This window comes from Crocuta crocuta, unplaced genomic scaffold (assembly GCF_008692635.1).
Source record: "Crocuta crocuta isolate KB4526 unplaced genomic scaffold, BGI_CrCroc_1.0 scaffold125, whole genome shotgun sequence".
Lineage (NCBI taxonomy): Eukaryota > Metazoa > Chordata > Mammalia > Carnivora > Hyaenidae > Crocuta > Crocuta crocuta.
In genome coordinates this window covers 1,729,028-1,741,489 of record NW_027531143.1, presented here as the reverse complement: position 1 = coordinate 1,741,489, position 12,462 = coordinate 1,729,028, and positions in this window count along the sequence as shown.

Below are 12,462 nucleotides of genomic sequence, written 5' to 3'. Positions count from 1 at the left end.
AGGGCTCGAACCCACGAACCGTGGGATCATGACCTGAGCCGAAGTCGGACGCTTAACCAACTGAGCCACCCAGGCGCCCCATAGAGGAAACTTCTTAGGTTCTATCCCCCTTGGAGTCAGTTGAACATCTATTGATTTTATTATTTTTCTTCGTCTTTTTTTAAAAAAAGTATTTATTTATTCTGGGAGGGGGGGGAGAGAGAGAGAGAGAGAGAAGAGGGACAGAGAGAGGGAGAGAGGGAGAAAATCTCAAGTGAGATTTGGTGTAGGACTTGAACTCATGAACCTATGAGATCATGACCTGAGCTGAAATCAAGACTCAGCTGCTTAACTGACTCAGCCACCCCAAGGTGCCCCAAACATCTACTGATTTTATGTCCTAAGTAGCTCTAATGGCCATCTTCATTGCAAGGTCCTTACACTCCCTTGTCTGTATTCTGCACTAGTCCACTTTCAATCTATGCCAGCCACTGCTACCCAAGTAAACCAATATATAAATCTCATCATGTTGTTTCCCTTCTTTTTTTAAAAAAAAGTTTATTTTTGAGAGACAGAGAGAGAGAGAGAAAAAGCATGCACACATAGGGGAGAGGCAGAGAGAGAGGGAGACAGAGGATCCTAAGTGGGTCCTGTGCTGACAGCAGACAGCTGGATGCCGGGCTCCAACTCATGAACCATGAGATCATGACCTGAGCTGAAGTTGGACGCTCAACTGATTGAGCCAGCCAGTCACCCCATGTTGCTTCCTATCTTAAAGTTCTTCATAGATCTCTAGAGGAAAAACTTTATTTAGCAGACAAAATCACTCATTATCTGCCTTCTCTGTTGAGCCTTTCCCCAGACTCCCTGCCCTCAGTCTCTGCTCTAGTAATATTTACCCGTTGTAGGTCCCCATGTTTGACATACTGACTCTTGCTGATGTCCCTTTGCCCATGCTGTCTCTGAAGAGCCAAAAATTAAGTCCTCCATTAAGAGAAACCTCGGGCTGCACGTAGCCCCAGTCCCAGTCCCAGGAAAAGCCTCAGATTGTTCAAGGCTAAAGCCATCCTCAGACTGCCCTCAGTTCAGCTAATCAAAAAGAAAAAGAAAAGAAACATTCCTATGGTCTGAGTCAAGGCTGGAAACTGCAGATACAAACTAGCCAGTTTCTCACCGCTTGCCTGAACCCCACGTGGGCCCTTTGAACTCACCTCACAATTGGTCATTTTCAAAGGTTTCTCAAAAGTCATGATTGGGTCCCACCAAAAGTAATGAACACCTCACAGACACTGAATGGTCAAAGCTGTAATTGTAATTGGTGCTTATGTGATGATGCTACATGAACTGTAACACCCCCATCCCTTACTCCTTGAAAACCTGTTCGCTATTGTTCTGGGCTTCACCTTGCTGCCATGACACCGGCAGGCTGGTGAGCCCCTGCTCGAGCTTGTAATAAAGACCCTTTTGTACTTGCATCGGTGCCGGCTCCTTGGAGGTCTCTGGGGACTCGCGATTCGGGCACAACATCTCCTCTTTAAAAAAAAAAAAAAATCCTTCCTCCTCTGGCCTATCAGAAACCTTTTTACCCTGCCTTTAAGCCAGTATCATTTTTGTTTTTTTAAATAATATTAGGTTGACCTAGTCCCTTATTTTCTCTCTCGGAAACTTCTATTCCGTCCATCCACATAATTGTCATTGGAGCTGCTTTATTCTTCCATGACCCTGAACTTCTGGCTGAATGCTTCTGGGCAGCACTTAACCAGGGGGTAGACAACAAACCCATTATCTGGGATTTTTTAAACTAGGAATTCTGTTCTTGGAGAAAACTGCAAGACGGCAAACTCAAGAAATGACTGATGAAGAGATCATGGGGAACTAGTAATGTTCAAGCTCTCATTTCTGGTTAGCTTTCTTTGGATTCGAAGAGCCAATAAACCCATTTTTTGCCTCAGAGCATCTCTAATGGTATACCCCAGCTCACTGATGTGCTTCCCAGATAGTGATCCCTGCTGGAGACCTCTGATTGTGAGCATTCTTGTCTATTGACCTAATTTTCTGAATGATCTGATCTGATAAGCTGAAAAAAATTTGAGTAGGACCAACCCAAACTAAAGAGGTAATTCTCAACTATGGATGATTTTGTCACAACTGGGACGAGGTGCTATTGGCATCTAGTGGATACTACAGATATTGTTAAAACTTCTACAGTGCACCAGAACCATGCACCCCAAGAAAGAATTATTCAGTCCAAGATGACAGTAGTGTTACTTGGAAGAATCCATTAGCTAGAGTAACCCGAACCTTTACCTTAATTGTGAATAAACACTGAGATTCTTGACAGAGGTCCCAAAACACAGTGCCAAATACCTTTCCATCGGAAGTAGGGGACCATGAGGAGGGCAGAGAAATAGGTGCTTTCCCCTCATCTCAAGCCAAGTCTGAGGGGCTTTAAGAGGACCATTTGGAAAAGATGACATGTGTCCCTTGACATCTAAGACAGACAAGAGTTGGTAACTGATTCTCATTTGAAAAGTCCTAAATCAAGAGGCAAAGGCTGCCTCCAAGCAAAAGATGCACACAGGCTGACTGGGAAGAGCCGACACTACTGTGCAAGATACACACGTGCTTTTTGTGGACCAAGTGAGGACCCCATGCAAGAGAGCTGGACTGGATCAAACAGGACTGCCTGCATGGGTGAGATGATCCTAACTTACGAATGGATCCTTGGAAATCGGAGGGTCGAGGTATGTCATAAGGTACACCAGAAACACTGTTAAGCCAAGAAACTATGTGAGTGATGCATTCCAGGAGGGAAGGCTCAACTTGGGACCTCAGCTATTCCCAGAGGGCAAAACTGTTCTGGTCAGTGAAGATTCTTTTTGTGCCTAACCATTTTCTTTCATCCAGGAGAGGCCCAAAATGAAAAGCAAGTGAGGGGGAAGGGTGGGGAGGGAATGACAGATAATTTTTTACCTGTAGGGCTCTGGGATTTTTGACATTGCACTGGACAGGATTTTTTAATACCAGGGAGAAAGGCCATTCATTTATTACTAGAAAATGACTGGAGGACTTAAAAATTTTTTTTAAAAATGTTTACGTATTTTTGAGAGACAGAGAGCAGAGCATGAGTAGGGGAGGGGCAGAGAGAGAGGGGGGACACAGAATCTGAAGCAGGCTCCAGGCTCTGGCTGTCAGCACAGAGCCTGATGCCTGGCTCAAACTCACAAACTGCGAAGATCATGAGCTGAGCTGAAGTCGGTCACTTAACTGACTGAGCCACCCAGGTTCCCCTCTGATCGTGGTTTTGATTTGTATTTCCGTGATGATGAGTGATATTCAGCATTTTTTCATGTGTCTGTTAGCCATCTGGATGTCTTCTTTGGAAAAATGTCTATTCATATGAGAAGGTATTTGTTTTGATATGACCATTCAATTGTCTTCCTGTTCCTTCTTCCTAATTCTATTTCTTTTCTTCCTTTTTTTACTCACCATTTTTTACTTTGATTAAATGTAAAATGTACATGTTTAAAAAACTTTATGATTAGCATATTGATGAGTCTCTTTTTTATGCTTAACAGACTGAGCCACCCAGGTGTCCCATCATTCTTGTTTCTTAACAAAGGAGTGATATTTAAAACATTTAGATATTTGATTTTTAAAAATAAAATTTAACCACATTGCTGACATCCTATAGCATGTAAACTGCAATATTTTGAAATATTCTGAAAAAAAGAGAGAAGTGGTAGTGCCATAGGCACTCTCCAAATTGTGAAAACACCATTCTCTCTTTGAGCCCAGGTAAGTGACCATTTGTGGTGAGGTCTTGGTGTCAATTTCTACATAGCCAGCAAAGGTTCATTTTTTCCACTTTTATCATAAAAATAGAAGTAGAAGCTCTCATATTTTCTACTTAATTCTGATGGAGATGGAGCATCTTGTATAACACTTGGCTATGTGCTCCCACTTTGGAGACCACAAAGGAAGAGGTAATTGGATATGTCGATACTGGCAATTTTAACAATAATTTCCATTGATTTAACTGTTTTTATTGTTTGTGTAACAATCAATTAATCATATTTTAAGCTACATAAATTAGAAAGCAGGTCTCTTCCAGTACTCTAGGCACTAAGCAGATACTAAGGTTTCAATAAATGCTTTGATTTCGATTTTGGCCTTAGGAGAAAACAGGAGAGATGAATTTCTCCTTTGCAGATGTAGAAAGGTAAACACAATTATTTTCAGAGAATCTAAGTTCTAAGAAGTTGAAAGAAGAAAGAGAAGAGAGAAAACAGTGTTGAATTAAGTTGTCAAGGGGCCCCTGGGTGGCTCAGTTAAGCGTCTGACTTGGGCTCAGGTCATGATCTCGCAGTTCACCAATCTGAGCCCCGCCTCCGGCTCTGTGCTGACAGCTCAGAGCCTGGAGCCTGTTTTAGACTCTGTGCGTCTCCCTCTTTCTCCGCCCCTCCCCTGCACACGCTCTGTCTCTCGCCCTCAAAAATAAATAACAATTTTTTCAAAAGTTATCTAATGTTTCTCTGCATATGGTCGGAAACCTGAGGCCCTTCAGCAGCCAGCCTTAATGCAAATTCTCTAATGCATTGAGACAAGACCTGCTAAAGGTCGAATAGTGTGAGTGTAGAAGAGGGGAGAACACGTGTAAAAACAAGAGCCCAAAATCTAAATCTGCTCTGACTGTACTCAGTTCCAATGAGTACTTACTATGAGTACTTACTACGTAAGTCCGGGTCGTGAGGGCAGGCCTGGGTCTCCGCACCTGGTCTCTGCCGCCGCGGCCACGCCCTAGGGGAGGGGCGGGGTATCTTTGCAGCTCCGCCCCTTCCCGCCCAACCGCGGCGCTCCAGACGCCTGCGGCGTCCGCGNGGTGGCCGGTGCGGGAGGCGGGGACCCCGCGGGGTACGCTGCGGAGCCGTTTTCCGGCCCTCCTGACGCGACGCCTCACCTCCCTGAAACCCGGGTAGTGAGAGAGGATTTTGCGGAGGTGCAGTCGCAGGCCACCNTGGGAGGGGCGCGGGTTCGAAGGGCGCCTCGCCTGCCGCCAGGCGCCGGTCTCGGTTCTCACTCCCGCGCGCTGGGGCTGCGGCCGCTGCAGTGGCCTCTTCTTCTTGGTCTGGGGACGTGGTGGTTGCACGGGCGAGAAGGCCTCAGTCTCTTTTAGTGTTCTGCGTTTCAGTAATGATCTGGTGGCCGTCTCGACAGGGGTCGGCGGAAGACGCGAGTCAGTCGTAGATTTGAGGAAGGGTCCCCAGGGGGCGCTCCCCTGGGAAGCGGGAACTGAGAAGGGGCCCTGCTCTTTTCCTCGCCATCTCCATTCCTGCTTGCCAGGCCCTCACGGTGGGCGCAGACTACTGAAAGCCCTGCAGCGAGCTGGCTCCTAGGTCCTGGTTTCGCTTTGCAGCCCAGTTGAGGTGATCGGACCTATTCGTGCAGTCCCAAAGCCCCGTTATTCGTTGTTATTAACGGGAAAATCCTAGGTGTCATCGTCCCTAGTATGTTTCTTCCACCACTGTTCGATCCATATTGTTCCAGAGGTTATCCCGTACAGTCTGTCCATCTGCAGCTTTTGTTTGTGTCGAATTTCAATAGTGTGTGGTTTCCCAGATCTTTTCACTTAACATATTTACGAAGTACAAAATGTTCTTTATTTGAATGTTTACAGGGTGCAAGCTGAACTGTTGTTTGAGAATCTTCTAGGTATTTTCCCCTCAACTTAAATATTTTTATTAGGATTTACATTCTCATATAATTAGTATTAGGCCTGGCAAATTGGATCAGAGGGTAAAATCCTAGCAGAAGCAAGCATAGGCTCTAAACGGAGGATGAATTTTACCGCAAGGATCTCCAGACTTCTTAATAATTCTATAGAATTATATGATTTTTTAGCTTAGTTAGATTATTTTTCCTTTAAGAAAAACCTGATTAAAAAATAATGGGGCCTTCTTCGTTCCATTTCTAGTTGAGACGATCTTATCATTTGGGAAGGTCTGACCAAATCAGATAATAAGCTCTTTGACTTGAATCTAATACAAATATTGTTAATGAATTCAGTTATTAATATGAATAAGAGTAGGAATCTTATTGAAAGGTAATGCTAATTTTAAGAGAAGGTGATAGTAATAGTTACAGTATGCTGGTAGGTTTATGTTATTTCATTTACTTTGGTGGGATTAAAAAAAAAAGGATTATACAAAAAAATATTCCAGGAATAAAATATGTGAACTGCTGTATGCAAGAGGGATAGTTTCCTTAAGATTGCATCTTATTTTTGACCTGGTTTATTGCCAACTTTCACTTTTTTGTCTTTCATGAGCTTTTTATAAACTACCAATAACCAAATAACAGGGCAGTTTAATGAGATTAGATTGTAGCAGATAGTTTAATTTAAATAATTTGAAATTCTGAGTTAAGGAGATAATTCTTAATTTTTATGTATTGCTGTTAGAATTTTCAGTGACCTTTCACATATGCAATCTTATTTGAACCTCATGCCAGTTTTCTAAAGTAGGAATGCCAAGAAGTAAGTCTTTTCCCATGACAGAAGCATTTTGAAATTGTGTAAGGATCAGAATTTCCTTAAAGCCTGAAAACATCTTGCTGAAATAACCCTTGATAAATATTGGAATTCAGTTGGATATTAGAGCACTGTGAATTACAATAAATGACAGACTGTGAACTCTTTGCAAGAAAATGAAGTACATAAATGATGAATGATTTTTGGTGAGAAATATGAAATGTAGACTTTTTTTAAAAAGGAAGGGAATAAGTAACAGCTCTTTGAAAAATTTTTTTATTTATTTAACCTCTACATCCAATGTGGGACTTGAACTTACAACCCTGAGATCAAGAGTCACATACTTCTCTGAGCCAGCCAGGTTCCCCAGTAACCATTCCTTCTTTAGTTTAATTTTTTTTTTTCAAGCCTGCATGTGATTACAAGAGCATTTTGGTAAATAGGATAGCTCCGAAGAGTACAAGATAAGTAGTAAGTAGAAGGGTTTAATCATCTATAAAAAAGGAGCGTGTATTTTGTACAGTATAGTATATAAAGAAAACTAGTATTTTATTATCTTTCTTTAAGCTCTACACCCAACGTGGAGTTTGAGCTCATTACTCTGAGATCAAGAGTTGCTTGCTCTACTGATTGAACCAGTCAGGCTCCCCAAAAACTAATATTTTAAGAATTGCACCATATATCAAAGTTATCTTAGAAGGCTAAGTAAATATCTGTGAGTTTACAAGGGAAAGCTGTTTGGAAAAGAAAAAGAATGAAACATGGTTTCTGCCTTCAAAGAACTTACAAGGCTGCTGTCAAGTAGGATATTACCCCGCTGTCCCCCGCCCCCACCTACTGCTCTAAGTACGTTACGAGTATTACAATCAGGAATTTAGGTGAGGGAGATATTACTTGTGATTNGCAGGGCTCGAACCCACGAACCGCGAGATCATGACCTAAGCGAAAGTCGGACGCTTAACCGACTAAGCCACCCAGGCGCCCCTGAAAGATATTCAACAGGGGAATACTGTAGGACATTTCTAAAATAAAAAGATAGGGGTGCTTGGGTGGCTCAGTCGGTAAGCATGTGACTTTGGCTCAGGTCATGATCTTATAGCTGGTGAGTTGAGCCCCGCATTGCCATCTGAGCTGACAGCTCAGAGTCTGGACCCTGCTTCTGATTGTGTGTCTCCCTCTCTCTCTGCCCCTCCCCTGCTTGCACTCTGCCTCTCAAATATAAATAAACATTAAAAAAATAAAAAGAAAAGATAATTGGGTTGCTGGAAAAGTACAAGTTTTATTTAAGAAAGGATCAGTAGAATAATTTGGCTGATAGTAAGTTATGTTTAATATGTTAGTAATAGGAGGTGAAAAAGACAAATTATGAAAGACTTCATTAAAGGTGTTTGATCAGAAGAGGTATGTGTTATACATGAGTGCAGAATGAGCTGTAATTGGGAGAAGATTGAGACCAGGAGACTGCTTGGGCAGCTTTAAGTTAAGCTAGATGTCTAGAGCATTATTTTTATGGCCCTTGTAAGTTTCTCTGACATGCTATCTTGAAAGCAAGCCTTGAGATAAGAACATGGGTACAGGAGTGCTTGGCTGGCTTAGTCAGTAGAGCTCATGTGACTCTTGATCTTGGGGTCATGAGTTCAATCCCCATATTGGGCAGTATAGCTTAAATGAGAACTAAAACAAAACCCCCCACAAAAGACATGGATGCAGGTGAGATGCCAGAAGTTGCAGTGAGGGAGTGAGTAAAGAGTCAGGGAAGGGGATAACTCTTCCTGCCCATGGGTTCTGTCCCCATGTTTTAATAAAATCAACCCCCCCCCCCCAAAAAAAAAAAGAGTCAGGGAAGGGGGAAAAAAAAAGCCAACTAATGGGCAACTGGAGAGGTTGATCCTATGGAGATTTTTGTAGAACTGCCTCAGAATTGCCCTGCCAGATGAAGGGGAGATGAAGAGTTTTCTACCTACTGGCCTTCACTGACTGAGATTGTCTTTGAAATGCCTTGAGCACATTTAGTTGGATTGTCTAGGGTTAGGCAAGCTCCTGAGGTGCTGGAGAATTTAGAAGCAGAGAAGTGGTTGAGATGGGAAGTTATGAGTGAGTGTATGCTTGGATACTGCCCTTACCAGACTGTAAGTGAATATTGAGATGAGCTGAAGGGATAGGAGACCAGATATTAACTGTGTTAATAGGCGTCCTCATTAAATAACTCAACTGTGTAATAAAAGCGTGAATTTAGGTGGAAACTTAGAAGAAGAAATGTGAATTGAGGAAAAGTGGTGAAAAAAAAAAAGAATGTAGTAACTGATAGAATACAGGATGTGAGGAGGGAATCCAAGGTGGCTCTGATGTTTGAAAGTTAGATAACTTATGATTGAGGAGAGTTGCCAGAAGGTCACTGATACTCAACATTAGTTATTTAAGGAAAGTAAAGGAATTTCAGGGTGTTGAAGAGTATTAATAGAGAGTGTATGACCATTCAAAAGGGAAAGTAGGGTGGGGATTTGAGCAGTGCTGCCACTCTGACTGCATTTACATTGTTTGGCCCATGCTTGATCATAAGTCTTTGTTACTTAGGTCTCTGTATTACCAGGGCCTAGCACATTCCTGAAATATGGTAATATGAAATTATGGGACTGAGTGTGATACAAAATAAGGCCATTTACTACAGTTTTAACTATAAAATTTTGAAGGAAGAATTTATGATGTATTTAGTAGAGGAGTAAATGTTGATGAATAAATTGTGATTCTTTTTAAATTCAAACATTTTATTTTTTTAAGTAATCTCTACACCTAATGGGGACTCGAACTTATCACCCTGAGATCAAGAGTCTCATGCTCTACTGACAGAGCCAGACAGACATCCCTTGATTCTTTTTTATAATCACCAATATTCTGTTAAACAAACAAAACAAAATTAATTCTTAGAGTGATTTTCATTGTGTTTGTTTTAATCACCTCTCCATCTTTCTCAGAAGTCACTTAGAGTGAAAATTGCCATTTTCTGCTTTGAACCTCTCAGAACTCTGTCATATTCATTCTTTGTTTTCTCTCTTCCTCTCCCTCTCTTCTGTCCCATTCCATTCCCCCCTTCCCCTAGTGTTTGTTACATTTATTTCAAGGAGATAAAGCTACAGTTGACGGTTCATTGCCATTATTGGACAGATTTTTCTTTGTAGGAAATGCTGATTAATTACAAATTTCAATTATTCTATTTAGAGTGAGAGTTACCAGATTGGAGGGATGCTTTTGGATGATTTATTGTAGCAATGTTATGAATAGATTCTAGAGCAGGTAACATTGTAGGTAGAGAAATCAGGAGCTTATATAGTTCTCTGAATAGATTTAATAAGCCTCTGCCATTAATTAGACTATTAAGGGTAAAAGACGCATGTTTTTAGAAAGATGCAAACTTGAAGATTAGCATTGCATTTCTTTTTCTATGTTATGGTTCGAATCTTAATAATGAATAGGGGAGGAATTATAGAAGTGTGAGACCTGTGTGAAGATTTGGAGGAGTTTGTGTTTGCCAGAATATTGTGTTAAAGGACAAGAAACAAAGTTCTTTAAAGTGCTTGGCAGCAGATTTTATAAGTTAAAAAGTCTCCAAGAACACTTAGCTGTAGATTGATTTAAAATGAAATAAACTTTTCTCTTTGTTATTGCTCTCTTTTCATTGATACTTCCACATATCAAAAAAAATTTTTTTTGGCTTTTATTGTATAGCAGTTTTCTTCTATTGTAAATATGGAAAAGTTAGCCATAAGCTTATTACAGTATTGCATTTTTGCTATTAAATAATTCTAATACCTACTATTTAAAACCATGCCACTTGGACTAGTCAGATTAGTTGTGATGAAACAGTAGTCTAAATTGAAACTTCTGAGAGGCAAATTAATTTTTCTGTAATTAGAGAATCTTAGAATTGACTTTTTAGTTCAAAATACTGTCCTTTGAAACACCTCTGATGGGTGGTCATTCAGCCTCTGTGTGTAACAATGATGGGCAACATCCTATTTCCCAAGATTGGACCCTCCATTTTTGTATAGCTCTAATCATTGGAAATCTTCAACATTGATTGGGTTTGCCATTTCCACCTTTTCTCTGGTTATATAAAAAAGAAAGGTTCCCTCATACTTCGATTATTATGTCTAAATAATGGGAACACATGAATATCAAGCCCTCCAACCTTTGCCTTCTCTTTAAATGTCCATGCTTTGAATTGCTTTGCATAGTAGTTAATATTTACTTATTGAGACTTATTATCTTACTCTGTTTAAGTACTATATATATCTTAACATATATAGCTATATGACCCCCCCCCCAAAAAAAAATCACTCCATGAGGTAGATATTTGCAGATATCTCAGTTTTATAGATGAGGGAAGTGAGGCACAGAGAAGTAACTTAACAGTGGTCACAAACCTAGGGCATAGTGAACTTGGATTTGAACCCAAGTAGCCTTGCTACAGAAACTACTTTTGTCACGGTGTTGTCTTATAACATAGTTTTCAGATTATTTAAAGAATTTCTATGGAAGGTATTCTTACTGTGTAGCTTTTACTATTCTTCATAAATAAAATATTTTAGGTATAATCTATTAGCTTATAAATATGATAAGACTCTTTTTATTCTGAAACCTATTGATTAATTAAGAATTGCACTGTTCTTGTTTTATGCATCTTCTAGTGTCTGGAATCTAAATACCTGAAACTCTTTTTATAGCATCACTTTATTTTTATTTTTATTTATTTTTTAGAGAGAGAGAGGGAGAGGGGGAGAGCGCACACAAGTTGGGGAGGGGTAAAGGGAGAGAATCCAAAGCAGGCTTTGCACTGTCGGCATGGAGCCCAGCGCAGGGGTTGAACTCACAAACCGTGAGATCATGACCTCAAGCTGAAATCTAGAGTCGCATTTAACAGATTAAGCCACCTAGGTGCCTCTGCCATCACTTTAGATAGTAGATTCTTTGAACCCTCATATAGAATTTGTATCAACATCTTTGTTAATTTTAGCTCATTTTCTGAAGTTTATTTTTTTTGAACTTTTTTTTCAGTTTATATTTTATTAAGTTAAAAATTGTTTTTGTGGGGTGCCTGGGTGGCGCAGTCGGTTAAGCGTCCGACTTCAGCTCAGGTCATGATCTCACGGTTCGTGGGTTTGAGCCCCGCATCGGGCTTTGCGCTGACAGCTCAGAGCCTGAAGTTTGCTTCAGATTCTGTGTCTCCCTCTCTCTCTCTGACCCTTCCCTGCTCGCTCGCTCGCTCGCTCTCTCTCAGAAATAAAACATCAAAAAAAATAAAAAAATTAAAAAAAATTGTTTCTGTTTCAGATTTTTATTTAAGTTCTAGTTAACGTATAGTATAATATTGGTTTCAGGAATAGAATTCAGTGATTCATGACTTACATATAACACCCAGTGCTTGTCATAACATACTTTATTTTTTTTAATGTTTATTTTGAGAGAGAGAGAGAGAGCGAGCACAAGCAGGGGAGGGGCAGAGAGAGAGAGAGCAAGCGAGAATATCCCAAGCAGTCCCCATGTTCAGTGCAGAGTCCTATGTGAGGCTCAACCTCATGACCATGAGTTGACAACCTGAGCCAATATCACGAGTTGGATGCTCAACTGACTGAGCCACCCAGGTGCCTTTCATCATAATAAATTTTATTTCTAGTATAGTTGACATAAAATAGTATATTAGTTTTAGGTGTACAATATAGTGATTCAACAATTCTATACATTACTCAGTGCTTATCATAAGTGTACTCTTTAGTCTCCATCATCTATAAAGAAACTTATAAGAAAGATAACAATTTTATTCATTTTTTAGGTTTTATCTTTTATTTATTTCTTTAGGAAACCTTTTTGTGGATACCTGGGTGACTCAGTCAGTTCAGTGTCTACTCTTGATTTCAGCTGAGGTCATGGTCTCATAGTTTGTGGATTTGAGCCTCATG